The sequence below is a fragment of the Mus caroli genome, chromosome 19 (assembly GCF_900094665.2).
Source record: "Mus caroli chromosome 19, CAROLI_EIJ_v1.1, whole genome shotgun sequence".
Taxonomy (NCBI): Eukaryota; Metazoa; Chordata; class Mammalia; order Rodentia; family Muridae; genus Mus; species Mus caroli.
Genome location: NC_034588.1, coordinates 37113199 through 37139249, shown reverse-complemented (window position 1 = coordinate 37139249; position 26051 = coordinate 37113199). Strand labels below are relative to the sequence as shown.

The 26051-nt window shown below is 44.3% G+C and overlaps 1 protein-coding gene across 11 annotated transcripts in view; it reads left to right on the top strand.

Annotated features, from left to right (window-relative positions):
• The window catches only part of Sorbs1 (sorbin and SH3 domain containing 1), a 226148-nt gene that overhangs the window by 61829 nt on the left and 138268 nt on the right, over positions 1-26051 (top strand). For all 11 annotated transcript variants that reach the window (XM_029472826.1, XM_029472833.1, XM_021151941.2 and 8 more), the window contains exon 2: positions 5711-5795. The gene's annotated coding sequence lies outside the window, so the exon portion shown is untranslated. The remainder of the gene's footprint in view (positions 1-5710; positions 5796-26051) is intronic.

Sequence of the window (26051 nt, the reverse complement as noted above, 5' to 3'; positions counted from 1 at the left end):
GGAAAATGACGTTTTTGTGATAATGGAGGGAGGAAAGGCTGTCTGCACTCATCCCTTTGTGCCACAGCTGTTGGCCTCTCTTCATTCTGTCGCCAGTATGATGATCATGCTCATGATTTCTTTTAGGGAGGGCTGAACAAACACATTTAGCAGTAGGGTACTTCCTGTTGTGTGGAAAACCTTCAAGTCACTGTGGATATAGGAATTGTAAATCAGAAAACAAGGTGTGTGGTTCAGTTCAATATATTATTGTTAGATACCTACTGTGTGCCAGGCTCAGAACCAACAGGTGCATGTTAGATTGGGTGCTGGCCATTAAGGGACACCCAATTAGGAAAACAGGCAGATGAAAGATGGTTTTTGGATGTTGAGATAAATACTGTGATACCGGGGAAGGACACCAGGCCCAGGTCCATGTGGAGGAAGCTCAAGGGTTAAAAGGAAGCTAATGGGCAATGAGTTGACAGAAAGAGGTTAGACTTCAATAATGGGATCTGTAGCACCTCACTGTACGTTCATTAGTGGTGACAGAGGATAATGGGGGACATGAAGATGCGGTTCCAGTGGTGAGTTTTGCCAGCTACCCCAATCCCATATCTGAAGTTCTCAAATAGTGTGTGGTTGAATGGAGGCAGAGTAGGAGAAGCCCAATTTGATAACTGCGTCTCCATGGGAACCCCACTCTGAGAAGCTAGGGTATACAGTAGAGACTATACATGGGAGCCAGTATCCAGGTAGTGAAAGAATTGAGGAGTCATAGCTAATGGCACCAGAAGACTCATCCCAGGAACCACAGTGAAGCCATGCCATGGAGTGTGCTCAGGGAGCCCTCAGCCATGTTCCACTCACCTGGTTACATGTGTGGCTCATACTGAGCACATGCCACGAGCCAGGAACTGTGTGGTCCTGGCGTTATAGAAATGAACATGTCAAGTAAGGTCCCTGCTGTTTGAATGAGATAAATGTGATAACAGTGGATCATGGTAGGTTCTACTTAGACAGGAGCCTTTGCTGCTGAGAGTAAGGTTTGGAAGTCAGAACTGGCCTTGGTCAAGAGGTACTGTTTCTTCAGAGCTCTTCATGATGACAGTGTTCCCATCCTCGGCAAGAGATAGGAAAAGAAGTTTTGTTACTTTATTTTTTTATGCAGTAGAAATACAAATTCTGTTACTACTCAATGCAAGTAGCGTTAAGGTGTATGGAGTGGGTAGTCTCTGGCCATTAATGGTGTCCTTGGCTTTGTTGAGATGTTCTCAAGGCTACCAAATCAGATAGAATAGATATGGTGTCTGTGTAAGTTTGGTCCTGAACATACATACAGTCTTAAGGTGGGGCACAGGGAAGAAACCACCAGCTTGGAGGAAAGAAACATTCATATTCAAGTAGATGAAAAAGCATAAAGTTACTCTGAGCCATCTTAAGTAGGTGTGGTCTTATAATTTTTTTAAAAGGGAAGCTAAAATGATTTTTTTTTTTTTGCTAGTTTCCAGCTAATTCTGTTATACTTTATGAGTATTGTGTCATTCAGAGGCCTTGGAAACATTCATTTTTCCTCCTACTGAATTTGTGGAGTAGGTGGGAGAGCTTAAAAAAAACCTTCGAAGACCCAATTCCTCTGCCAATGGGTGTGGGAGGAAGAGGTTTGGCTGGCATGGGGACTGAGTGGAGAGAGCCACACTAGTGTGAGCCCGTGGAAGCTTCAATGGAGTTCAGGCTCTTAGGGTGTTGGCATTGGTGATGGCCCCTGTGATCCCAGAAATCCCTTACAAGGTTCAAGAGGGGTTAATTTTGCAAGTTGTCAAGCGATCTTCAGTAGGAAAATCGATGCAGTGTGATAGGAAAGCAAGCCAGAAGGATTAAGTACTGGGATTTGTTACCTTTCGCCTTTTCTCTCTTGGGCTGTGGCTTTGTTGCTGGTAGGAAAGAGGAGTCTACCTTGAGCTTGGGAAGTGAGTGAGGCCTTGTATTAAGAACACAGAGAGAGAACAGTCAAGTCTGTCTGGGTGGCATGGCATTTGGGATATATTTTGACAGAAATCAGAGTTTGGAGGTAATGTCTGGGGACATGTGACTTGCTGCCCAACTTGGAACGTGAAGGAAGACAACAAGCAACACCAATAAGAAGGCAAAGCAGAATGGGACAGGACCTTGTGCATCTGTGGGCTGAGGCATAACGTAGTGTGAAAACGGAAGTCATCTGTGCTGTGGAGGAGATACGCATAGGTTTCTGAGGCCATTGGGCATGAGGGCTCCCCTTGGGCTGGAATGGGTTTGGTAGGTCTTGTCCGACGTTTGGTAGGAATGAGGGTAGCTGAGATGGATTTACAACAGCTAATGCTACTCTGTGGTCTGGGGATGGAGTAGAGAAGAGGCCGCAGCTGAGGGAGGTGAGGGCTTTAGCAGGGCCTGAAACAAAAGCCGTCCTGTCTTTCGAAGCACTGGACTAGAGAAGTGTCTTGTTTTTGGCCAGGGCATGTTAGAACTGTACGAAAAGGAATGAACCATTTGAAAATTGAGGACTATCAGAAGGAGCAAAAGTCCCCTTGCTTTTGCCAAGCTCGCCACCCTCCCATACACCACCTTATTCCCTTCTAAACTTGATTTCTGACTCAAAGTGGAGGTTACTTAGCTTGGAGTGGGATTCCTGGGAGAGTCTCTTTGTTTTGTTGAAGGTACTAAGGCTTGGCCTATTGTTCAAGAAGGTTGACCTTGGCTAGCTGTGGATTTCTTGGGATCCTGGGAGTGTCTCCTTGTTTTGTTGGAGGATAGTGAGGCTTGGTGCTTGGCCTCTTGTTCAAGCAGGTTGACCTTGGCTAGTTGTGGCTTTGTTTGGTGTTGGCTCTCGGAAGGTCACCTGCTCAAATGCGGTGATATGAGGAAGCCTTCTCTCCAGGCCATTCAGCAAAGCAGCTTGCTCCAATCCATCATCTCCGTGGCACATACATTTACTTTGCCATTTTTGGCTTGGGATGGCTCAAGCCATTACATGACCACAAAGTGGAAATCTGCAAAGAGAAGTACTCAGCTGGCTTGGCAGATCTCCACACATTACACTCATCTGCAGTGCTTGCCCTTTGATAGGCAGCAGGGACCTGGGCAGAATGCTTATGTCCTGAATCTGTTCCTCGAAGGCCATTTGATGTCTGGAGAGGTGCAGATCCTTTGTGCTGCTGGAGGGGGACCTGCACAGGTATGTAGGGATGCAGGTCTGCTGTTGGGACTAAGCAGCCCTCGTTTCAACTGGGAACATGTAGTCTGGGTGTATGCTGCTGAAGAGAGGGAGGCCTGCCTCACTTATCCAGGTTTCCATTCTTCCGGCATTCTGTCTTCTGCTTAATGGAGTTAAGTAAGCAGTGGCTATCGTCATGGAGTAGAAATGAGACGGACATACTGAGAATGAATAAATCTCCTATAAGCAGTATTCTTGGTGCTTTCCTGGAAGATGCTTAATTAACGACCTTGACGAGATGATTCTGGAGCATCTGTGCTCTTGGGTAAAATGCACCCATCCCCAGCTGGGTGCTTCCTTTGACAAACCAAAAATCAAAATTATTTTTGTTAGAGTCTTTTTAGTTCTCCAGGTGATTTTCATTTTCAGCGAGATTTTAAAAAACAAAACAACAAACAAACAACCACCACCAGCACCAACAACAACACCGAAAAACTTGCCAAACAGCTGTGGTGAAATCCTGTCCACCATTCAGGGGGACTGTGTCTTGTTCCCTCATCCTGGCCTTAGCCTGTGTACATGCCGTGCTGTGTACCGAGTTCCTGCAAATGTCGGGTTACATGATGCAAGACAAGGGTTGGGCTTGTTTGTTTGTTTGTTCTGGTTATTTTTCTTTGTGTGAATTGTTGTTTAAGATCAATGAGATAATAACAGACCTGGACAAAGCTAAAATAGCTGACTTTTCTTTCTGTGTGTGTGTGTTTGTTTGTGTTTTTTTTTTTTTTTTTTTTTGAGACAGGGTTTCTCTGTATAGCCCTGGCTGTCCTGGAACTCACTTTGTAGACCAGGCTGGCCTCGAACTCAGAAATCCGCCTGTCTCTGCCTTCCAAGTGCTGGAATTAAAGCCGTGCGCCACCACCGCCCTGCATAGCTGGCTTTTCAAATGTCCTTGCTTTTGCCTGCATTGTCCCATGTGCTGGGATGAGAACCTTTCTCTTTTAGGCCCCTCTCCTGTCTAGACTTTGGGGTTTCCCCAGCCTCCTGTCCGTGCTAGGAAGAACTGTCTCGGCTTCTGTTGCACTAGGTGCTCTTGCTTGGTGCTCCTGCATCTCCTGAGCATGCCCATTCAGAGTGTCTAGGCTGGGCCTTTTCCTCAGGACAACCCAAGGGCTGTGCTGACTTTGTATCTCTGTCACCTCAGGCAGCCTGGTGTGGGATAGAGCTCGGTGAACCAATCAATAAATTCTTTGAGAGAATGCTATAAATAACTCTCACTACCTTAAAGCTGAATGCTGCTCACATTGCAATGCTGGTGTCTTTATACATCAGCATATGTAGTTGTCTCCTTTTTGCTTTTCCGTGAACGTGCTAGAGATAAAGCCTAAAGCCCTCCACATGCTAGGCACATGTTCTACATCTTCAGCCCTTAGATTTCTCCTTGAAATGTTATTTTTATTTCCGAGAGTTTGCCTGCATGTGTGTATGTGTGCCACATGCATGCAGTACCTATGGAGGCCAGATGAGGGCCTCTTGTTTCCCTGGAGCTGGAGCTACAGGTGGTATAAGTTGTCCTGTGGGTGCTGGGCATTGACCCAGGTTCTCTACAAAAGGAGAAGCAAACGAGGGCTCTGAGGAATGAAAGCCACAGTTTTCTATGTAAAGAAAACCCAGAATGCTGGGGTCTGTACTTATGAAGGGTGACTGCTGTTTACTACCAAATCATCAAGGTCTGACACGAATGTTGGCTGTGTTTACAGATGTAACTGTGGGCTTTTCTACCAATTCCCAAATGACTTAGAGCCTTATTTATAAATAAATGCCTAGGCCATAAGCTAGGTCTGTCCCCTGACTAACTTGTCGTTTATATTAACCCATTTTTACTATTCTATGTCTGCCACGTGGGTAGTTACCACTCCGCAGTTTCTTACATCTGGTCAGACTTCCTGAGCTTGGTTGGGGAATCTTCCTGCCTGCATATTTCCCAGGGTTCCTCTCTTTCTGCCAGATGTGTCCCACCTTCTAATCCTGCCTCAGCTTATTGGCCATCAGAGTTTTACTGACAGATGATGCTTCACACAGTAAACAGAGATTATCCGTACATACAGATCTTCTGATCTGTTTGGCTTTTAAAGAGAAGCAAAAAGTATGAAGTTTATCATCATCAGCAGCAGCAGCAACACCAACAGCAGTAGCAGCATGATCATGATCATAATCTTAATTTATTACGTGTGTGTGTATACACATTATGGTCAGAGGACAACATTTGAGAGTTAGTTCTCTCATTCCAACGTGGGTTCTGGAGATTGAATTAGTTTTTCAAGCTTGTGTGGCGAGAAATGTTTCAGGCCTAAGATGCCCGAGCTTTTCTGTGGCATTCCTGAGTCTTTGCTGGGATCTAGGAAGCAGGTGCAGTGTTATGTCTCTGCAGACTGAGGGCTTGCCCAGCAGTTGGGTTGAGACGAGACTGCTGAGGTAGGCTGCTGAGGTAGGTAAGGCCAGCTTGTTTGTGGTTTACTCAGAATGTTTTGTGTGCTGTTTCAGGAGTTGGCATCCATTGGAAGACTCTGAGATCCTCTCTGCCCAGAACTCCAGGACCGATGCATCTTCCTACCATCTTGAAGCACTGGTGAATATGTGTTCTTCTTCTTTCCTCTCCTATTGCAGGGAAGGGAAATATTGACCATGTACTGTGATTGGCAAATAGGATGTTCATCTTTTTATTTTCCATGGAAGAAAGTCTATAGGCTGGTGTGTTAGCTACCTTTCTAATCTCCGATAAAACACCATGAGCAAGGCAGCTTCTAGAAGGGAGGTGGGGATTATAATTCCAGAGGGAAAAGAGTGCATCGTGGCAGGGAATCATGGCAGCAGGCCGCAGGCTCGGTAGCAGGAGCAGCTGAGAATTCCCACCACCAACTAGAAACAGAGAGAATGAACTGGGAATGGTATGTGGCTTTGAAACTTCAAAGACTGCCCACAGTGACACACTTCCTGTAGGGAGGTCACAGTTCTTAAACCTGTCCACATAGTATCACCAGCTGGGGACCAACCGTCACAGATGAATTTAGGCATATCTAGGGTCTGCCAAGTTTACTCTGGGATCTAGAGTAATTGTGTGATTTCTGGGGTTTCAAACAGCAAAGTGTATCTTGAATTGTTTACACTTTGGGGCTGCTTACTTTGAAGACTATAAAGGAGATGATATATGTGAAAATACTTCAGAGACAGTGAGGTGTTAGGCAGATACAGTGTAACACTCTGGGCTCCCTAGATACCCTGCAGCTCACTTCTCTCTCACACACTTTACCTTAATTACGTAGCCTTTTCCAGTGTCCCAGAAATAGCTTGAAGAGCCAGCTCCTACAGGCAGGTCACTGAGGCCAGGGAGTCTACCTGTCTTGCTTTGCGGTGCTCATGTCTCTCTTTACCTGCTACCCCAAGAGACAAGACTCAAAAGCCTGTTATATCAGAGTTCACTAGCACATTAAAATTATCCTCCCATATGTACAGGTTGGTAACATGGCTTTTAAATACTTGTTTTCTGAGACCTCTAGGGTGGTTTTGTAAGATATTTGCATTTTCTTCTTAAGTTAGTTACTACTACTCTTACTCTGTTTTATTTTACACACACACACACATACACACACACACATACACACACACATACACACACACATACATACACACACACACACACATACACACACATACACACACACATACACACACACATACACACACACACACACACATACACACACACACACACACATTTTTTTAATTGTTCTTTCCTTTTTGCTGAAAATATTTTTTTTTCATACAAAATATTGTGATTTTATTTTCCCTCCCTCCCCAACTCCTCACAGGTCCTCCCCACCCACTCAATTCCATCTCCCTCCTCTCATCAGAAAACAACGAGCATTTAAAAAGTAGTAAAATAAGATAACAACAAAGAATTCAAACCAGAATGGGAACAAAGAAGTAAAGAGCCAAAGAAAAAGCACAAGAAAGTCAGACAGACACAGACACAGAGACACAACACGTTTCGCACAGAAATTTTATAAAGACACAAAGTTAGAAACTGTAATATATAAGCAAAAGAGCTATAAAGGTTTAAAAAACAAAAAAGCTCAGACAAAGCATCATGAGACTAAAACTTTCCAAAAAATCCCATTGACTTCACTTTGTATCGTCCATCTATTGCTGGGCAAAGGGCCTGCCCTTAAGTATGGCTCAGATACTCAGTAAGACTCAGTTGGAGGTAACTAATTTTTCCTTTGCGTAACTCTGGTGTGGTTTAAGACAACTACCCTCTCTCCTGGAGGAGCTGGGTGGGTGCTAGGGTTGGCTGGAAGAAAGGACACTTAGTCAGGACAATCAGGCCTAGGACTAGGGACCCAATCTGCTTTTGGGGAACATGTTGGTCATTCTGGGTCCCATCTTAAATCCCATCAGGTAGAAAGAGGGAATTACAGTGGAGTCTTCAGGGAAGCGGGTGGACATTTAATCTATCCAGCAAGCATGTGGTTATGTATACTCTATATAATAAAGACTTGGGGATTTGCTGTCCACAAGGTGGGCTGTGTGTCTACTCATCCTTGGAGCTCAGCCTTGAGCGATGACCACAGATAAGAACATGAACTCCAAGGGGGGTTGAGATCTCTGCTTATCTCTCCCCGTGTCTTGATGCGGTCTCTCCACTTCCTAGGCTCCTTGAACCTGATGAATCTTAACTATGTGTGTGGTTATACATGGAGCACACACATAAGCCAAGTGAAAAAAAACAAGTAATTTCTGGGAATAATAAATGCTACGAAAGAAATTAAAAAGAAAAGAGAGAGAGCCGGAGAAAGAGAGTGAGGGAAGGTGAAAAGGGGAAGGAGAGAGACTGATTTCCTGTAGAGATCTGAATGGAGGAAAGGAATCAGAGGGGTGGGGTCTCAGGGAACAGCAAGGGAAGGCAAAGCCTTTGAGGCAGGCTGCTTGGGCATGGTGGAGGGACGGGAAGTGGGCTGGTTTGGCTGACCTTGGGCTGGGGGTGGTTTAGGGAGGGAGGGATGTGAAATGAGATGGTAGTGTAGATGGGAACCTAGGGAGGGAGGGATGTGAAATGAGATGGTAGTGTAGATGGGAACCTAGNATGTGAAATGAGATGGTAGTGTAGATGGGAACCTAGGGAGGGAGGGATGTGAAATGAGATGGTAGTGTAGATGGGAACCTAGGGAGGGGGGGATGTGAAATGAGATGGTAGTGTAGATGGGAACCGAGGGAGGGGGGATGTGAAATGAGATGGTAGTGTAGATGGGAACCGAGGGAGGGGGGGATGTGGAATGAGATGGTAGTGTAGATGGGAACCGAGGGAGGGGGGATGTGAAATGAGATGGTAGTGTAGATGGGAACCAGATTGTGTAGGCCACGCTGAAGAGTTTGGGTTTCTCTCCGTCTGAGTGACTAGATTGTACTGGAGAAGCTTGGGTAGAGTAGTTAGTCCATGTGGTCCCCCACTGATCACTCTTGAGGATCTTGATTGGATAATAGAAGCGAGGGCAGAGACCTTGTCCGTTGCCAGGTGATGGGTAGAGGTGCGGGCGAAACCACAGTGTGATGGTAAGTAATAAGGTTCCGTTATTCTTGGAAGATAAGAGTCTGCAGCTCGGTGTGGGCTGTGATCGAAGAGGAGAGTCACAGCTGAGCTAGGAGTTTGGGCCGGGTCAATGATGCTACCATTTATTCAGATGGGGAACAAAGAGGGACCCAAAAATTTTGATTTCAAGGCTGGAGGTGTAGCTCTGTTGATAGAGTACTTATCTGATGGACACAGAAATCGTGAGTTTCTTTCCTCAGCACCATATAAACTTAATATAGCGGTCAGCATGTGGACGCACAAGGACTGTAAGTTTAAGGTTGACCTCAGCTGTGTAGTGGGCTACATGACTCTCAGAGAAAAGTTTCGAATGAGCCATATTAATTTTGAGATGCCCACTCCCCATTATCACAGAGGTATAATAATGTTGCCTGATGCTAGAAAATCAGCTCTGGATGGTATTTAAAGCTAAGACTGGATGAGGCTATCTGTATGATTTTGACAGAGAAGAGAAAAAGACAAAGGGTGTTTTTTTTTTTTTTTTTTTTTCTGGATAAACTCTAGGAAGTAAATTAAGGTCTGGTAAGATGGCTCAGAGGGTAAAGGCACCCCCTGATGCCAAGCTTGACAACTGGACGCTGATTCTCAGGACCCACATGGTGGAGGGAGAGAACCAACTCCCTTAAGTTCTCCTCTGTCCACTTATGCTGTGACGTGTGCACCTGCATATGATACACGTGCATACATAGGCTACATACATGTAATGAGGAATTTTTTTAAAGAAGTAGACTAAGGACATATGCAAGAGCATATGGTTTGGTTCCCCTTTGCTGTGAACTGTACAAATGAAATGAAGATACGAAAATTGTAACAAAGCCTCATCTTGTATAAAAAGTTAAAACACCGTGATGTCTCCAAATCAAGAAAATTCAGTCTAGATTTGCACAATTTAAAATCTGTTTTCTGGGACAATTTATAAACTGCGTGTGTGCACTTGACACATCCGTGTGCTTTTGGCTGGCAAGCCAGAAGACCAGCAGCAGCCTTTGCCAATAATCTGTAAACTGCATTGTTTTTCCTATGGGCTGGAGCTTTGACAAGCTGCATTGTGGCTGACTTAAATTTACTCCTCACCCCAGTTGTGGTTTGGTCTTGCTGTATATTAAGTGTGGGCCCCCAAGACCTGGAGTCTGCCTGTAGGCCAGGTCCCCAAGTTATTTTTAATTGGTAAACAAAGATGCCAACAGCCAGTAGCTGGGCAGAAGAGACATAGGTGGGGTTTAGTCATAGGATTCTCTGGCTTGAGGTTGGAGGAGAATGACCCAGGGGGTAGGGGATGGAGGAGAAATCTCCATGGGTTAAGTGAGAACATGGGTTAGGGCTGGCCAATTGGAGAGAAGAGCACCCCACAGAAAACATAGTAAGTAATAACTCAGGGTTATTGATAAGAGATACATGTTAATAGCATGGAGGGTAGATATCTGCCCAGTTCTTATGCTTTTAAAGACTTATAGTGAATATAAAGGATGTGTCTGTCTTTTATTGGGGGAACTAAATAGTCAAAGGTGGGATAAAAACCCTGGATTGGGATTAAAATTTTTTACGACACATATCCTTCAGATTTCTTTTCCTGCCATGACTATGTTATCCCAGAGGGATAAACTGAAGGCCCTCTGTGTGTGAAACATGTCTGAAAATTAGTTAATTTCCACAGAGAGATACTATAAAATTCTATGAAAAGGGGTTGGAGGGGTGGCTCAAAGCCAGTGCCAGGGGAATCTGATACCCCTGACCTCTTAATGCACCCACACATCTGCACACGTCTCCACACAGACACGTACCTATACACATGATTAAAAAGAAGTATCCAGCAAAGAGTACCGGGCAGCAGAGGACCACAGTAATATTTAGGGCATCCTCAAAATGTCCCAGCTTAAAGACCAGAGTAAATATAACTGCAACGTCTATGTGTGAGGCTTATTCGTCATCCATATCCCCCAAACACTGAGGACTCGTGGGAGCGGACCAGTTTTGAATCTCATACATTTTCATCTTATTTCTGTGGTTCTGGCATGAAGTGCAGCTGCTCTGTGCTGGTTTTGTTCATCTCATTCCATTTCCTGTGAATCACCTACAAAGCCTCTTCAGGATCTTACTGGTCTTCTTAGTTTACCCATTTCAGGCTACCTGAATATTTCTTTTGATTTTCTTCCAACTTCCTTAACCCTTTCCAACATTATCTAAAGAATTATTTATTTATGTTCATGTATATACGTACATTATAGCTGCATTCAGACACAACAGAAGAGGGCATCTGATCCCTTTACAGATGGTTGTAAGCCAACATGTGGATGCTGGGAATTGAACTCCGGACCTCTGGAAGAACAGTGTTCCTAACCGATGAGCCATCTCTCCAGCCCCAACATTATCTATCTTAAAGCCTGTCTGCCTCCCCCCTCTGCCTGCCTTCAGGATAGCCCTAACCTCAAGGCTCCTGAAGATCTGCAGGGTTTCTCCCCCCACCCCCCCACTCCCTCTGTCTACCTGGCCTACCCAGCTCTGTGTGGAAAAGATGCCTTAATGGAAAGCCTTGGAGTGCATTCCAGAATGGGCTGATTTAATCCCAGGCACCTGACTTGTTTGGGCATGTGCTTGAAGATGCCAGGCTTTTAGGGAAAATATTCAGAATGAGCCTCCGGTACACCTGGTCTCTGGAACCTGTGGGAGGACTCGTGACAAGCTGCCTTTGAGAGTGGTTATGGCCACCGAAGGCTTCGGTGGCTTTTATAGTATCAATCTTGCCTTTCATGTCTTGTGTTCTCACAGAGTAGAAATGTAATGAAGGTGACCTATACAGCTTAACTCACAGTTGTTGGGGAGGATCTTTCCTTCTTTTATTTATTTATTTATTTATTTTTTTTTTATTAGATATTTTCTTTATATACATTTCAAATGCTATCCCGAAAGTTCCCAATACCCTCCCTCCGCCCTGCTCCCCTACCCACCCACTCCCGCTTCTTGGCCCTGGCATTCCCCTGTACTGGGGCATATAAAATTTGTAATACCGAGGGGCCTCTCTTCCCTGTGATGGCCGACTAGGCCATCTTCTGCTACATACGCAGATAGAGACATGAGCTCTGGGGGGTACTGGTTAGTTCATATTGTTGTTCCACCTATAGGGTTACAGACTCCTTCAGCTCCTTGGGTGCTTTCTCTAGCTTCCCCATTGGGGGCCCTGTGTTCCATCTTATAGATGACTGTGAGCATCCACTTCTGTATTTGCCAGGCACTGGCATAGCCTACGAGATAGCTATAACAGGGTCCCTTCAGCAAAATTTTTCTGGCATATGCAATAGTGTCTGGGTTTGGTGGCTGATTATGGTCTCTGGATAGTCCATCCTTTCGTCTTAGCTCCAAACTTTGTCTCAGCTATTAAAAACAATGGATTTATGAAATTCTTGGACAAATGATATCTGGAGGATATCATCCTTAGTGAGGTAACCCAATCACAAAAGAAGTCATTAGATATGCACTCACTGATAAGTGGATATTAGCCCAGAAACATAGAACACCCAAGATACAATTTGTAAAACACAAGAAAATCAAGAAGGAAGACCAATGGGTGGATACTTCGTTCCTCCTCAGAATAGGGAACAAAATACCCATGAAAGGAGTTACAGAGACAAAGTTTGGAGCTAAGACGAAAGGATCTTTCCTTCTTTATAGTAAGTGATCCCAGGAATTAAAATGAACGGGGCATCCTCATGGTCCTGGAAATGAAGAGTAACAGAGCATGTAAGAATCTGGTCAGTAAGATGTCCCAGCTGGTGGAAGCGCTTGCAATGTAAGCCAGACAGCCTGAGTCTGACCCCTGGAGCCCACTCAAAGATAGTAGGAGAGAACCAACTCTACAGTTCTCCTCAGACCTCCACACACGTGCCCCCCCGTGTGCATGTCATACGTACAAACAAAATCATAGTTTGAAAAATGGATTATAATGGACATCTTCCTCAAGGGGTTTTTCTTGTTTGTTTTCTTGTTTGCTTTTTTTGGGGGGGAGGGAGAATCAAAAAGGAGGTTCAGACATCAGACTTCCAGACCATTTCAGGATGAACGTTCTGATGGGAAGGGCAGCGGTGTGGAGAGGAGAGTTAGCCTTTCTCTCACTGTGCTCTCCTTGGTACTTCCTGCTTTCGCATGACTTACTCTGTTTACACAGGACCACACTAGAATCTCCCTTCATTTTCATTATCCATTATGTTCTTTTATCTCTTGGTCTGTAGCTGTTCATATTCGTTTATATTGATTGAAGCCGTTGCCTGTTCACAGTGCCTGTTGTCTTTTTTAGCTCTTCAAGTTTATTATTGATCTATCGCGAGGGTTGGTAACTGAAGTTTGAGAGCTCTGCATGTATCAGGTGTGACATTCCAGGCCAGTTTCTTCCCTTCTTCTGTTCCTGATTTCTGAAAAGATATTAGGGTATTCTTAATGAACATTTTATTTAACTGCTTTAGGCAAATAAAGGAATTTAGGTGTGGTGTAGTTGCCATAATTTGGCTCACAGATCAGGCTATTTCAAGTGAATTTCACCACACCCTTTAGAGAGAAATCTTAATTTTTTTTTCATAGATTTACTTATTTTGTATGTATAAGTGGTTTTCTTGCATGTATGTCTGTGCACTGTGTGCATGCCTGGTGCCTATTGAAGGTCAAAAGAGAGAGCATAGGATCCCTTGGAAATGGAGTTACAGGTGTTGCAAGGTCCATGTGGGTGCTGGGAACTGACTCTAGGTCCTCTGAAATCTGGAATCTGTTGCGGTTTCTCGTTTCTAATCTCAGAGTTCAGATAGATTAAAATACAATCCAAACTCTTTCTTGTCTTAACAATCTGTCCGGACTGGAGAGATGGCTCAGAGATGGTTAGAAGCACTCGCTGTCTGAGCACCAGAGCCTAAGCTGGCATCCCAGAACCCGTGGAACAAGCTGGTGTGGTCTCATTTATACACGTGACTACACTGTTGGGGTCAGAGACAAGAGGATCATTGGGGCTTGATGGTACCAGATCCGCTGAAGAAACACAAGTTTCAGATTGAGGAGAGATCCCATTTCAAAAGAATCAGGTAGAGAGTGATAGAAGATGGTACCTGATGCTGTCCTCTGGCCTCTGTCTACCCTGTGCATGCACCTGCATACAATTGTGCAGATGACACTCTGTTCTTCTCGTCTTCTCTCATCCTCTCTTCTCTTCCCCCCTCCCTCCTTTCTATCTCCTTTTTATTTTCCTATCAGTGGAAACTGCTTCAGGTTCAGGGAGAGACCACTCCCAGATGGAGTGATGGGGATGACACTTGACAGTGTCCTTTATGTGCACACATCTGTATACAGGTGTGCATATCATTCCTTCCCTCTCTGCCCCACCCCCTCTCTCATAGGAAAAGGCTCACAATTTAGTTTGCATAAGTTGATGAAGTCATAGAGACGTGTGAGAGGGGGAACTACTTGGTGTCTGTTGGGTAGTTTTTGCAGTTTCATTGTCTACAAGTACTTCTTAGGGCTGTAACTTTATTCTGTTACCAGTGATTTGTAAATCTCCCTTCTGGCCAGAACTCAGTTTGTGCAGCATTATCATCATTCTTAGATATTGGTGTTTTTTCAAGAGATTTACACATTTGATTTTTACACTTTTTAAACAAGCAGGAAATTATGTCACATTTTGCTGGCCATGTGTAGAAACAAGATATTTTCTCCCCTTCCATCTAGTGACTATTGCAAGGATAGACAAAGTATTTCTCAACTTTCTTTTTCTTTCCGGGTTTGGGGACATAAACATTAGGTTGTGCTTTAGGTTGTCACTAGAACAAGGAGATTGACATTATAGCCAGTGATTACTGCCCATCATTGGACAAAACCATCCCAATTCGTTCTTAGACCTTTCGGGGAGGGGTCAGGAACCGCTTTGAGGTGAGTATGTACGTATATGATCTGCATATAGAACCCTTGTACATTTCCAGGAGGTGACACTCCCTGCTTAGTTATGCTTAGTCACACGCAGTTCTAAATGTGGCCACCTCTGGATGGCTCTGAGTGGCAGGCACCCACTCTGAAGATTGCTTTTCTGATTAGATAGAGCTGTGCTGAAGGCAGCCCCGTTTCAATGCAATTTGTAGCTTCCAGAGCTGTCCCAATATGGACTCAAAGCTGGAAACACTCTTATATAAGTTGCTGTTGCAGAGACACCTTGGCTGGTTTTATTTTCTCACAGTCAAGTTTGTCCCCCTCTCCTCCCTGAGGCTCATTTACTCTCTCCTCAGACCCTTCTTCGGCCAAGAGAAAAACTTTTTTTTATGCATATATTTTACAGTACATGCAAGACCAGCCAACAAAAGCCATAGCTAGACACTGTACTGTTGCCATGTTGTCCTTCATAGATGTCCACAAACAGCAGCATTTTAAAAGTTTTAGAAATGGAGATCAGAATTTAATACTCAGAAATGTTCACATAATTTGGTTTTTAGTCGCTTTGGAAAAACAAGACCATCTATTAATACTGGGTGGAATTATTGCATGGGCATGGCTGTTTGTTGCTGTCCTTGGATCTCCTTAGGGTAACCTGTTCTGATCTCCTGGCTTGGCTATTGTAACTCTCCAAGTTTGTCTCAAATCCTATCATGAAAAATCAAGAGATCTTTAGGGTCAACAGAACATTTTGTTTTCCCGGCTTTTGAAATTGGGGAACTTGGTTTAAAACAATAGGGGCAAAATAGTTGGAGTGGTTGGACAAATTAAATGCTTTTTTCTTTTTCTTCAAATGGAAGAAAACCAGAAAGTATTGTAATATTTTTTTTTTAGTATTCTTTATAAATATAAAGCCATTATGTTAGTTTTGAAACATTCTGAACTCTGTATAATTTGATTTGCTCATATAGTTAGCCTGTCAGAAACATTTGTACAAATTTTCTAATTATATTGTTTGCTCTTAAGTATTCTTAGATTTCTCTTTTATATAATAAACTTCTGAACTTGAGAAGACTGACCAGGTCTAAGGGCTTTTGCCCCCTCCTCTTTTTTATAATGTACAAACATAAGACTGAATAGAAATGACCATCTTTTTAAAGATGTAGTTTTGATTTCTATTTGAAATGTCCTTGTGTCTATGGGGTAAAGAGTAACTTGTGATAATCAGGACCCAGATGATTGGCTTCTCTGTTCTTTCAGGTATTTACCTTTCTTTGCCTTGGGAACATTCATAATCTCTATTAGGTGCATTGAAATATTCAGTTAATTGTTGTCAACTATAGTTATTCTACTGTTAAGGAACAGAACTTACCCCTTTTATCTGTGTTCAATAGCTGTTGCTACTAGCATGTTAATTTCCTTTTCTGTCTGTCTGTCATCATCTGTTGGAATGCCTGAGATTAAATCCAGGGCCTCATGTATGCATGCTATGCAAACAACATAACACTGAGTTAAGTCCCAGCTCCTGCCAGCATTTTAACAAGACACAGAGTTGTCTGGTATTTGGCAGCCAATCACGCTGTCCGGAGTCCAGTAGATAACAGAATAGGACGTTCACAACCATAAGAAAAGATAGCAAATCTAGCCTAAAACTTAAATGGCCATGTAGACCATTCAACCGTTCATATTTTATGAGTTGTCTGCTCAAGAATTTTTGCTTCTTTTGTGCCTTTTCTCTCCCTAGTAGTCTTCAGAACCCCCTGGGCATGAAATAGTAGCTGGGATAAAAGAAATCTCAGCCCTTTCCATGTTTAGCTCTTGGTTTGGGGGTTAGAGCTCACCAGACTCTTGTACTGGGCAGGACGTAGAGAGACTAGAACCCTCACCTTGGTCACATATAAGGCCTTGACTACCCTGGAACCACCAGCCCTCCCTTCTGCATCCTCTCCTTCTGACAGAAGAGTGAAACTAGTGTCGTCCAAAATTCTATTTGTTCACATGGGGCACCCACTTAGGGATGGACATAAATTCTGGAAAACCTGGGGCTCCTGCTGTCTGACAGCCTCTGCAGGTTTAACTGAGCTGAGCCATGGTGGAAGAACCCCGATTCCTCATTTATTTTGCATGGCTACCTGTAGTACTCATAAGGTAGAACTAAGTAGTGAGTTACTGTGCGTCAGAGCCTTTTAACAGCACCCCTGGGAGGAGACTCTGTAGACGACGGTGCAGGAGTGAGCCAGGCAGAAGGGCTTTTAGCTTGCTTACGTTATGGAGAGATACACAGTGCTACCTGCTCACCCATATTCATGGCTCTCATGAGACTTAGACCACATAGTTTTCAAATGTAGGAGGATACTTTTATTTCTTTTCTTTGTGACAGGTTCAAAGCCCGTTGTATACCATCTCTTGGCAGATAATACAAAAGTGTTGTTCAGAAAAACCATAAAAAAAATGGTCAAGAGGCTTTAGCAGAGCAAGCTTAGGTGTAAGAGCATGTTCAACATGAGACAGTGAATGCAGGATACCGAGGGTGTTGTATAGTGAGCCTGTGTTACCAGTCATGGGATAAGAGTACTTAAAAGTGTGTGTGTTCGGGCACACACCCAGCCACTCATCCACCCACCCCTATAGAAACCTATATAAATGGAGCAAGTGAGAGGACTGAAATCAAGACTTGCCAAGGCATTGCGTTTTAGAAAACATCTGCTTGGTAGAATTCTAGGCTATGTTCTTGCGTCACTACCCAATGACTCTGTGAATGTTTGAACTCTGTAGATGTTCTCTTGACACCGAAAGTGTTGATTTATTGACAAGTTTATTGAACGAACATTTGCAGGTCCACAAGAAGTACTATTTGACGTTAGTCTGTGCACACTAGTCTTCTAGTCTCAGAGCTTAGTTAAGTGTGTGTGTGTGTGTGTGTGGGGGGGGTGACAGCATTTGTTGACTTAAGTTTCTGTCTTAATTTGTGAGTCAGAGTCCTTTGTATCTTAGGCTGGTTGTTAGCATGTTGTGAGGCCAAAGATGCCCTTTGATTCCTGACCCTTCTATCTAGGCAAGAGCCACCAAACCTTATTTCTGTTTTCTTTTTTTAAAGATTTATTTATTTACTTCATGTATATAAGCACACTGTAGCTGTCTTCAGACACACAAGAAGAGGGCATCAGATCTCATTACAAATGGTTGTGAGCTACCATGTGGTTGCTGGGATTTGAACTCAGGACCTCTGGAAGAGCAGTCAGTGTTCTTAACCACTGAGCCATCTCTCCAGCCCTGTTTTTTTTTTTAAATCACATCTACTTTTTTTTTTTTTTTCTTTCAGTCCTTATAGAGATACCTGTGGCTTTGTCTAGGCCATTTAGGAAGAAACCTGGACTATTGCTATGAGATTCTTGCTGGACAGTCATTCCCTAGAACAGAGGGAGCTGAGACTGTCTTCTGAGTGGGAAAGCAGTAGGCGGGATGTGGTTGTGGCTTTGAGGAAGATGGAAACTATTTGGGACAGCTGATGTGGGTTAAGAACTGAAAGCAGGCCTCTGGGAGCCTCCATGCTCGCAGGTGCTGTGGCTGTTCAGGAAGTCAGCTGAGACTTGGGAACTTTTGAAAGTCCAGGTCTGGGGGGTAGGAGTTAGGTTTTTGCTGTGTTGTTGGCATAAGTAGACCTGGTGTGTGAACGGTTTCTGACTCTGAGAGGTGATTGTCTAGGGAGTTGTTGAGGTGAGCAGCAGGAGAGGCAAAGGCTCAGCATGGTAGATAAGTCCCTTATCTCTCAGGTCTCCTCTCGGGCATGTCGTGTCGGCCATTATTGGGTTCTCTTGGACTTGCTGTTCCTTTTTGCCTTTCTTTAGCCTGACACTCACCCAGATGAACTATTCTGGGTCCCCTTTTCTCCCTTCCTTTCCGCTACTTAACTCCTACCTCAAGTCTTGGCTTAGGCTTCGTTCCAGGCAAGGTGTTGACAGTTGCTTCTTGCTCTGTTCTTTGCTACATCCCTTCACCCTGTGTACACCACATGTACATTGTCCATGCTTGCTCTGGCCTTTTTGTATTTGTGGGTTGGAAGTTTCCTTGAGCGTAAGACTGTCCCTGTACCTAGCAGAGCGTAGCACATGGTGCTCGGTATGTGCTCTCTGGGTGGTTGTGGATTTCACTGCGGTATTGGTTAGAAAACTGAATGTTAAAGCTACAAGGAAACTATATTAGCAACTCTAACTCCTTTGCTCCATTATTTATGTGCATCTGTGTGCATCTGTGTGTGAGAATGTACACATGGGCACAAGGCTCTTTGGAGGGCAGAAGAAAGTTGGATTCCTTGGAGCTGGACATGGCTGGGGGGAATGAAAATAGGATCCTCTGCCAGAACAGAACAAGCTCTTAACCACTGAGCCATCTTTCCTGTCCCATAGCTCATTCATTGTATGGTTTGCAGAGACCTACATCTCAGGGTTTGTTCCAGGCAAAGCAAGGACTCAGATTCCCACTCCTGCTGTTCCCAGTGCCATGTGCCATGATGGTTTGCAAATGTGTTTGTGTGTGAAGATGGTGGCTTTCTGTCTCTTCTTAGTGCCTGGCTGCAGCAACTGCCCAGATTGTTGTAGCATCGGATCTCTTTCCTGGGGAGGGGAACAGTGTCCTGACAACGCTAAGAGCTTTTCCCCTGCACGGTGCCAGTTTTACAACAGCCCTTACCTCACCGCTTCCCTTTCCCTTTCCGCTTTGTCCTGGTTTATCTTTGGACAGGCTGAATCTTAGCAACCGTTGCTAAGTAAATAGAGGGCTCGCGCATTCGGAGCTGTGGTGTCAGATATTCAGTGCCTTTGCTTTCACCTGTTCTGGCTGTTCTCACTCTTAGCATGTGTTGAGAACGGCGCGCAGTGGATGTTTCATCTGACAGCCCACAGGATAAGGGAAGCCTTAAGGAGGGAGGCAGCAGGATGCTTTGGTGTCAGTGAGAAAAGTGAATCTGTGTGTTTCAAGACCCAACCTTGGAACTGGGCTGTCTAGAAATGTCTGCTTGGATATTTTTCTGCTCAAAGTTTATTATGAACCTTCTGGAGAATGTATGTGGCTTCACCATGTCTGTCTAAGGTTAAATCTTCACCTAACTGAGGGCAAGACACGGCTCCTTCCTTTACTGCCTGGCCGTGGGTGCCGCAGTTTTGCATGGTTGATTCCTAATCACCGTGGCTCATTTGAGCTCCCCATTTCCACTGATCACAAGTTCTGAGGGTCAGTTCAGAGTTGACCGTTGGCAGTGTCATGACTGGTTTGAACCTTAGGCTCCTTTGGTAACTAACCAAATAGTAGATGGCTAAAATTGCCTTTGTTGTTGTTGAAAAGTCACTGGAGAACAGAGGCTTTAAAAAGCTCTTTTGCTTCTTTTGCTTTTTGTTTTGTTTTGTTTGTTGAGATATACTGTGTAGCCAAGGCTGGCCTGGGACACAGTCCTCCTGCTTCAGCGTCCTGAGAGCTGTGATTGTAGACATGAGCCACCATGGTGTCTGGACACCTTTCCCTTCTTGTGGAACTCTGCAACATCGTTTCCCTAGGCATTTCTGTATGCCTTTCCTTTTTGCCTCTCTTTTTTTTTTTTTTTTTTAAGTAAGAACTACACAATGTACAGTGACCTTTAAGCTCACAGGATTTAGAAATCCCGTGTCTTGGAAGAAATCCAGTCTTAGGGATTGGTCTTAGGGATTTTTGAAGTCTCTTTGGACCTTGTTGGCTTCCAGCCACATGGGAGCGTCTGATCCTCTCTGGGTTGGTCGGAGTTCCAGGCACTGAGCTAGAAGTGCATCAGCCAAGAGTTTGGCCTGTGTCAGGAAGGATTTTTGATTTGCTATATTCTCTGCTTGGCATCTGCTTATTTCCTCTCGGGACGTCCCCTTCCTTGGAAAAAATAAGCCCAAAGATGCCCGTCTGACTGATGAGGTAAGTAAGAAGTTCAGCCAGGCGTTTCCAATCAGGGATCATAACTTGTCAGTCATAGGTCACTGGGTGAGCAATGTGTCACCAACCTTAAAGAGTTTCTGACATTCCCTCGCCTGTCCACAGGACCCCCCTACACAGGCTAGTCTCAAGAATGACAATCTGAAATCTTGAGACAGGTCAGTCAGCATTGGTTCTGAGAGGCTGTAGCTCATGGAAAGTTCCTAGGCTGTGACCTGAAGAGCTGCAGTTGGTGGCAGCTGTACCCGGGCTTCGGGCTCCAGTCTTCCTGCAGCCATGAGTTCACTTTTTCATGTTGTAACAGGAAACTGTGGTTATAGATAGATGGTTGGAGGGGGCTGTGGGAGACGGCAAGAACATCCTTAGAACTGTGTGCTGAAGTGATTCTCTCTGAGGGTCATGAAAGGGTCTCCGTGTGCCATTCCTTCTACTAAGTCAGTAGTCCATGAAATGCTCCTGCCTCCAACGTCCATCTGCTACATGTAGACTTTATGTTCTTTCATCTCTGATTCTACTATATTAGGTATAATCCATTTAAAAATCTGAAGACCTTTTAGAAACCAGTCGTAACAGGGTCTATAGGGGTAGTGATCCCTCCCTCCTTTGGTCATCTTTAGCTATGTTATTTATCAGAATGTCCAGGACAGGGCTAGATTCAGATGCCTGCCACAGATTGGTTACATTTAGGGGATGGTGACTTAGTCTTTGTGTAAGTTTGCTGGATTGCTGACATCATGCTGACGTGATAATTCTTTCATCATCTTCACAGGGAAATACAGAGCTTCATTAGAGGTCCAGTGACCCCACATCCATCTAATATATCTAATCTTGAAAGGCAGCTGATTAGCTCCGTACTTGTTCATTGTGAACACATGTCCTTTCCTGGCAGTCAGTATTTGCTTTTCTTGGTTATTCGTTTATTTAATTGTCTAGGTTTGAATTTTTCTGGATGCTGGTGCGAGACTTCTTGGTATGCTTCTAGAACCTTCTTTCAACCTGTTCTCCATCCTGGAGATTTTTGAAGGATCACTGATTCATCAATGGCAGTTATGTCACTTTTTTTTTTTTTTGCCAAGGATCTGATGGACCTGGAAACCTGCCATTCCCAAAGCAGCTGAGGCTGGCCTGTCGCATACCTGTCTGTCTTCTGCCTCAGTTGCTCTCATGGATTTTTCTTCCCAAAAAGATCCTCCTTGTGATTGGATGGGGCAGCATCACATGGCAAGTTTTTCTTGTCGTATTACAGTGCCCACTTCAGCAGCTTCCTTACCTCTTTGCCTCTCTTTTTGACAAGAGAACAACTTTGAAACTGCAGATGGGGCTAGGGAGATAGCTCAGCTGGTACAGTGGACAACCCGAGTTCTCTTGTAAGAACCTGAGTTCCATCTCTGGAACCCACGTGAAGTCAGGCAGAGTGGCTCAGTCAGAGCTGGATGGCCTGCCAGCCTCATCTACTTGTTGAATGCCAAGTGAGTGAGACGCTGCCTTTAATGAAAACAAAACAAGTGCAACACCCAAAGCTGTCCTCTAGGGCCCACGCAGTCTCTCACTCCTGAAGGTTATTCATACCCCACTGTTTTAACTCATCCAAGGCCTTATCTTTTCCTCAAGTGCTTTGTTCAGCTTCTACCCCACTCCCTTTATTATGGCCCAGACACAAATAGAACATTCCAGTGCTAGGAGGGCTTCAGAGCCTTTTAAAGGACTTTCCAGAGTTCTGTAGCTCTCCGCCTCCCAACCCTCTCTGAACCAAAGGGTTTTTCTCAACTTGGATTTCCCTACTTCCCTTCCAAGAACTGAGCATCTTCCTTCCCTCTTCCCTCCAGTTCTGTGGCTGGCTTTCTGGGCTGCCTGATACAACCTTGCAGGGCAGAGGTAATGACTCCCTACAGGATTCAGCCCTGTTGACCACCCAGAACTTCCCAGCACACCCTTAATCCCCAGATGATTTGTCCCTTAGGACTTCCACCCAGGATGGGGCTGGGCTGGGCTGGGCTGGGCTGGGCTGGTCTACTAACAACTCCACTGTGCTTGAATGTTCCTGGAGCTTGTGAGCCTCTCCCTGAGCTGAGGCACCCTCACCACCAGGTCAGAAGCCAAAGGAAAGAACCAACTAGGGATGGGCTGGTGGAGAGAACTCAGTAGCCTGAGTAGAAAGCAGAGTGTGTGGGGAAGGGAGAGGGAGGTCGGAAAATCAGTGGTGACCCTGAAGACCCTCAGCCTGCAATCCAGGCATGGTCCCCTGTTCTGCAGCTTGGGACCCATTTTGTTTTGGGATGACTAAGTCCAAGGAGAAACCCTGAGCTGACCTCATAGAGAAAAGAAGTTCAAGTCTATTGTTACAGACCTGGAATCATTAAGACTCCTGGCTCTATTGAGGTTGATCTCTTTACTGTCTGTGGAAGAGGATTTAAAGAGGTAAATCACAGTGAGGGATGTTTGATTTAAGGAAAGCTTTTTAAAGAACCCACGGTAGGGGTGTGCATTTGCATACAAACAATGAGAGTGCTAATTAAAATGATTCTCACATCCTTGTTTCAGCAGCACAGGGACTGCTGCCTGGCAACACTTGCACAGTGGAAGGGAGCGCTTTGAAAGCCAGCCTGGTCCATCATTCTAATCAAGGAAGACATATTGTGAGCCTTTCATCTGCAAGGCGCTGTGCTAGGACCACTGTGCATGTGTGTGTGTGTGTGTGTGTGTGTGTGCATGTGTGTGTGTGTGTGAGTCTAGAGTATCAAACCTAATAGTTGCCTTCTAGGGTGGCAGGTGACAACATAGGGAAGTCCGAGTGGAACCTGTGAGTCGAAAGGTTGGTAGGAAAGAGTAAGGAAGAGAAATGTCGTCCCACCTGTTGAGTTAGGACCTACCTGCTCACAGTGCTTTAGAAATTGCTAGCATTCTGCCATGTACAACTGCCCCCCTCCCCCCAAACAACAACAACAACAACAAAACCAGACTTGTCTAATTCCCTTTGGAAGTCATAGCCCAGCATTTAAAGTATTTCTGTCATCGTCATCTTTGTTGGCATCAGCCATGACTGGGCACCTGCTGTTTGCGGCTGGTTTGGACTGGGCCCCAGGGAGTGTGGGAAGGGTTGATCTGGTCTAGAAGTGAAGTGAAAACTCTTTCAGCTCCTAAAGGAAGCTGCTGCTACCTTTATCTTTAACAAAGAAAAAGCATTTTTAGAGCATCAGGTCTGACAAGGAGATGTCCGTGGACTGAAGTCTGTTCACTGGTTGGGAGACCCTGTTTGTAGTCATGTGGCTTGGGTTGCACGTCCTGGCCACTTGCCAGCTTTGTGATCTTGGCTTGTGACCGACCTCTGAGCCTCCTTTTTCTTGTTTGTGAAATTGGGATTGATGTAAGGGTAATCATAATATGATGACGATGACAGTAGGATTGCGCTGTGTAGTGTACAGTAGTGCGTGCCCTGGAGCTAGGCTGCTGAAGTTCACATTCCATTGCTCTGGAGCCCGGGAAAGTTGCTAAACCTCTCTGGGGCTGTATCTATTTGTAAAAAGGAGTAAACTATAGTGCCCTTACCAGAGGATTGTTAAAAGTAAGAATTATAAAGCACTGTATGAGAAAACATTTAATAATCATTAAACACACACACAAACACAGACACTCCTATAATTTTGGTTTTCAGATTTTTGAGAGCTTTGACCCTGGGCAAGTATTACTCCAGCTCTCTTAGTCCCTGTTCCTTGTTGTTTATGTATAGTGGAGATAGCCAGTGTTCTAATGTATTAAAACACTTTCTGGAAGGAATTGTCAGAGCTGGGATCAGAACTCATATACTTGCTTTAAAAGTGGCTGCAGGCACATCTGTAGCCACTTATGCAGGCAGATGGCTGTGCATGTATTAAAAAGTCTTTCATACCATAAATGTGTTCAGTAAAAAGCCAGCCCCCTCTTCTCGATGGCCTCTGTCCTGTCTCATTTACCCATGCTGGTATCTCTGGTGTTGTTGCTATCTGATGTCCCCTATCAGCTGTGACTTTGAACTCATGCCCTCCAATGGGAGGGATCTCTGGGGCACACCAAGGTAGCTATCATTCTTTGGTCTTAGTGCTTCCTCTCTGGCTGGATTTGACTTTGAAGACCAAAAAAGTCTATTGTATTGCGAGACCTGTTGAAGGTATTACAACCTTGTATTGTGAGACCTGTTGAAGGTATTACATCCTTCCGGAAAAGGCTAATATGAAGTCATGCTTGCGAATGAAGTGCTGAGAAACATAGGAGATCATTGTGTTGGGGAATAAAGCAAAGGAAAACAAAACAGAACAACAACCCCAGCTTCAACACATTTGCTGATTCCCTGTCACTCAGACATTTTTTTCATGTTTGCTGATGAAATGAACACTTTAAAATGCTGTAACATAATGTATTAGAAGACAAACACTATCCTCAATGAGTGGCGAAAGGTGCTTTAGTACTCAAACCCTATTTTGGGCCTCTGGAATTCAGTTCCTTCCTGTTGCCAGCTGAACCTGATGCATTAGATGAAAATATATTCCTATCTTCAAATGTGGACAGCGGGACATTCTGTCCTCTGAATTTCAGTGTTTGACTTGGGTGTTGCAGGAAACTTGGCACCCTCCCTTTTCAAAATAATAAACAGACATGATGTGGCCTCGTGTTTCATCTGATGGGCTTAGATGCTATTGCCTCATAAAGGCTGATTCATAGACAAATGGTAACTAATTATAGTAGCTTAAAAATAATACCCCTGTTTGAAGTTGGCAAGGCAGGATGCCATGCGAGTCTTGGAGGACATGAGAGACTCTGTTTCTTTGGTGTTACGGAGGTGACACACACTTTTCTATTTTAGCTGCTTGGTGGTTGTATTGGTTCATTAACTACTGTCTTCATTTTAATTTTTCTAGTGCCTCCTCTGTGCACAAATACAGGAAATGTCTTTTTCTTGCTAGCTGCCTACCATATACATACATACATACAAACATATATGCATACAAACACACACACACACACACACACATATATATATATACACATTTACCTGTTTATTCATTCATTCATTCACTCGTTCATTCATTCATTCATTTATCTATCTATTGTGTACCAGGGTTTCTCGTTTATTTATTTATTTATTTGTTTGTTTGTTTGTTGGTTGGTTGATTGGTTGGTTTGTTGTGTGCTGGGGATCTAGCCTAGGACCTTGTACACGTCTTCTGTACACTAGGCAATGTTCTTAGCTCTACTGATGACACCTTAATGAAACGGTGTCATGTTTGAAAAAAGCAAGTGCATTTTTTTTTTTCTAGTTCAAAACGTTCAGAATCCTTCTATGAAAAATAGCAGGAAGTTGTCTACTCCTTCATGGAAAGTTTAAATGACATATTATAGCATGCTTTTTCAAAAAGCAAT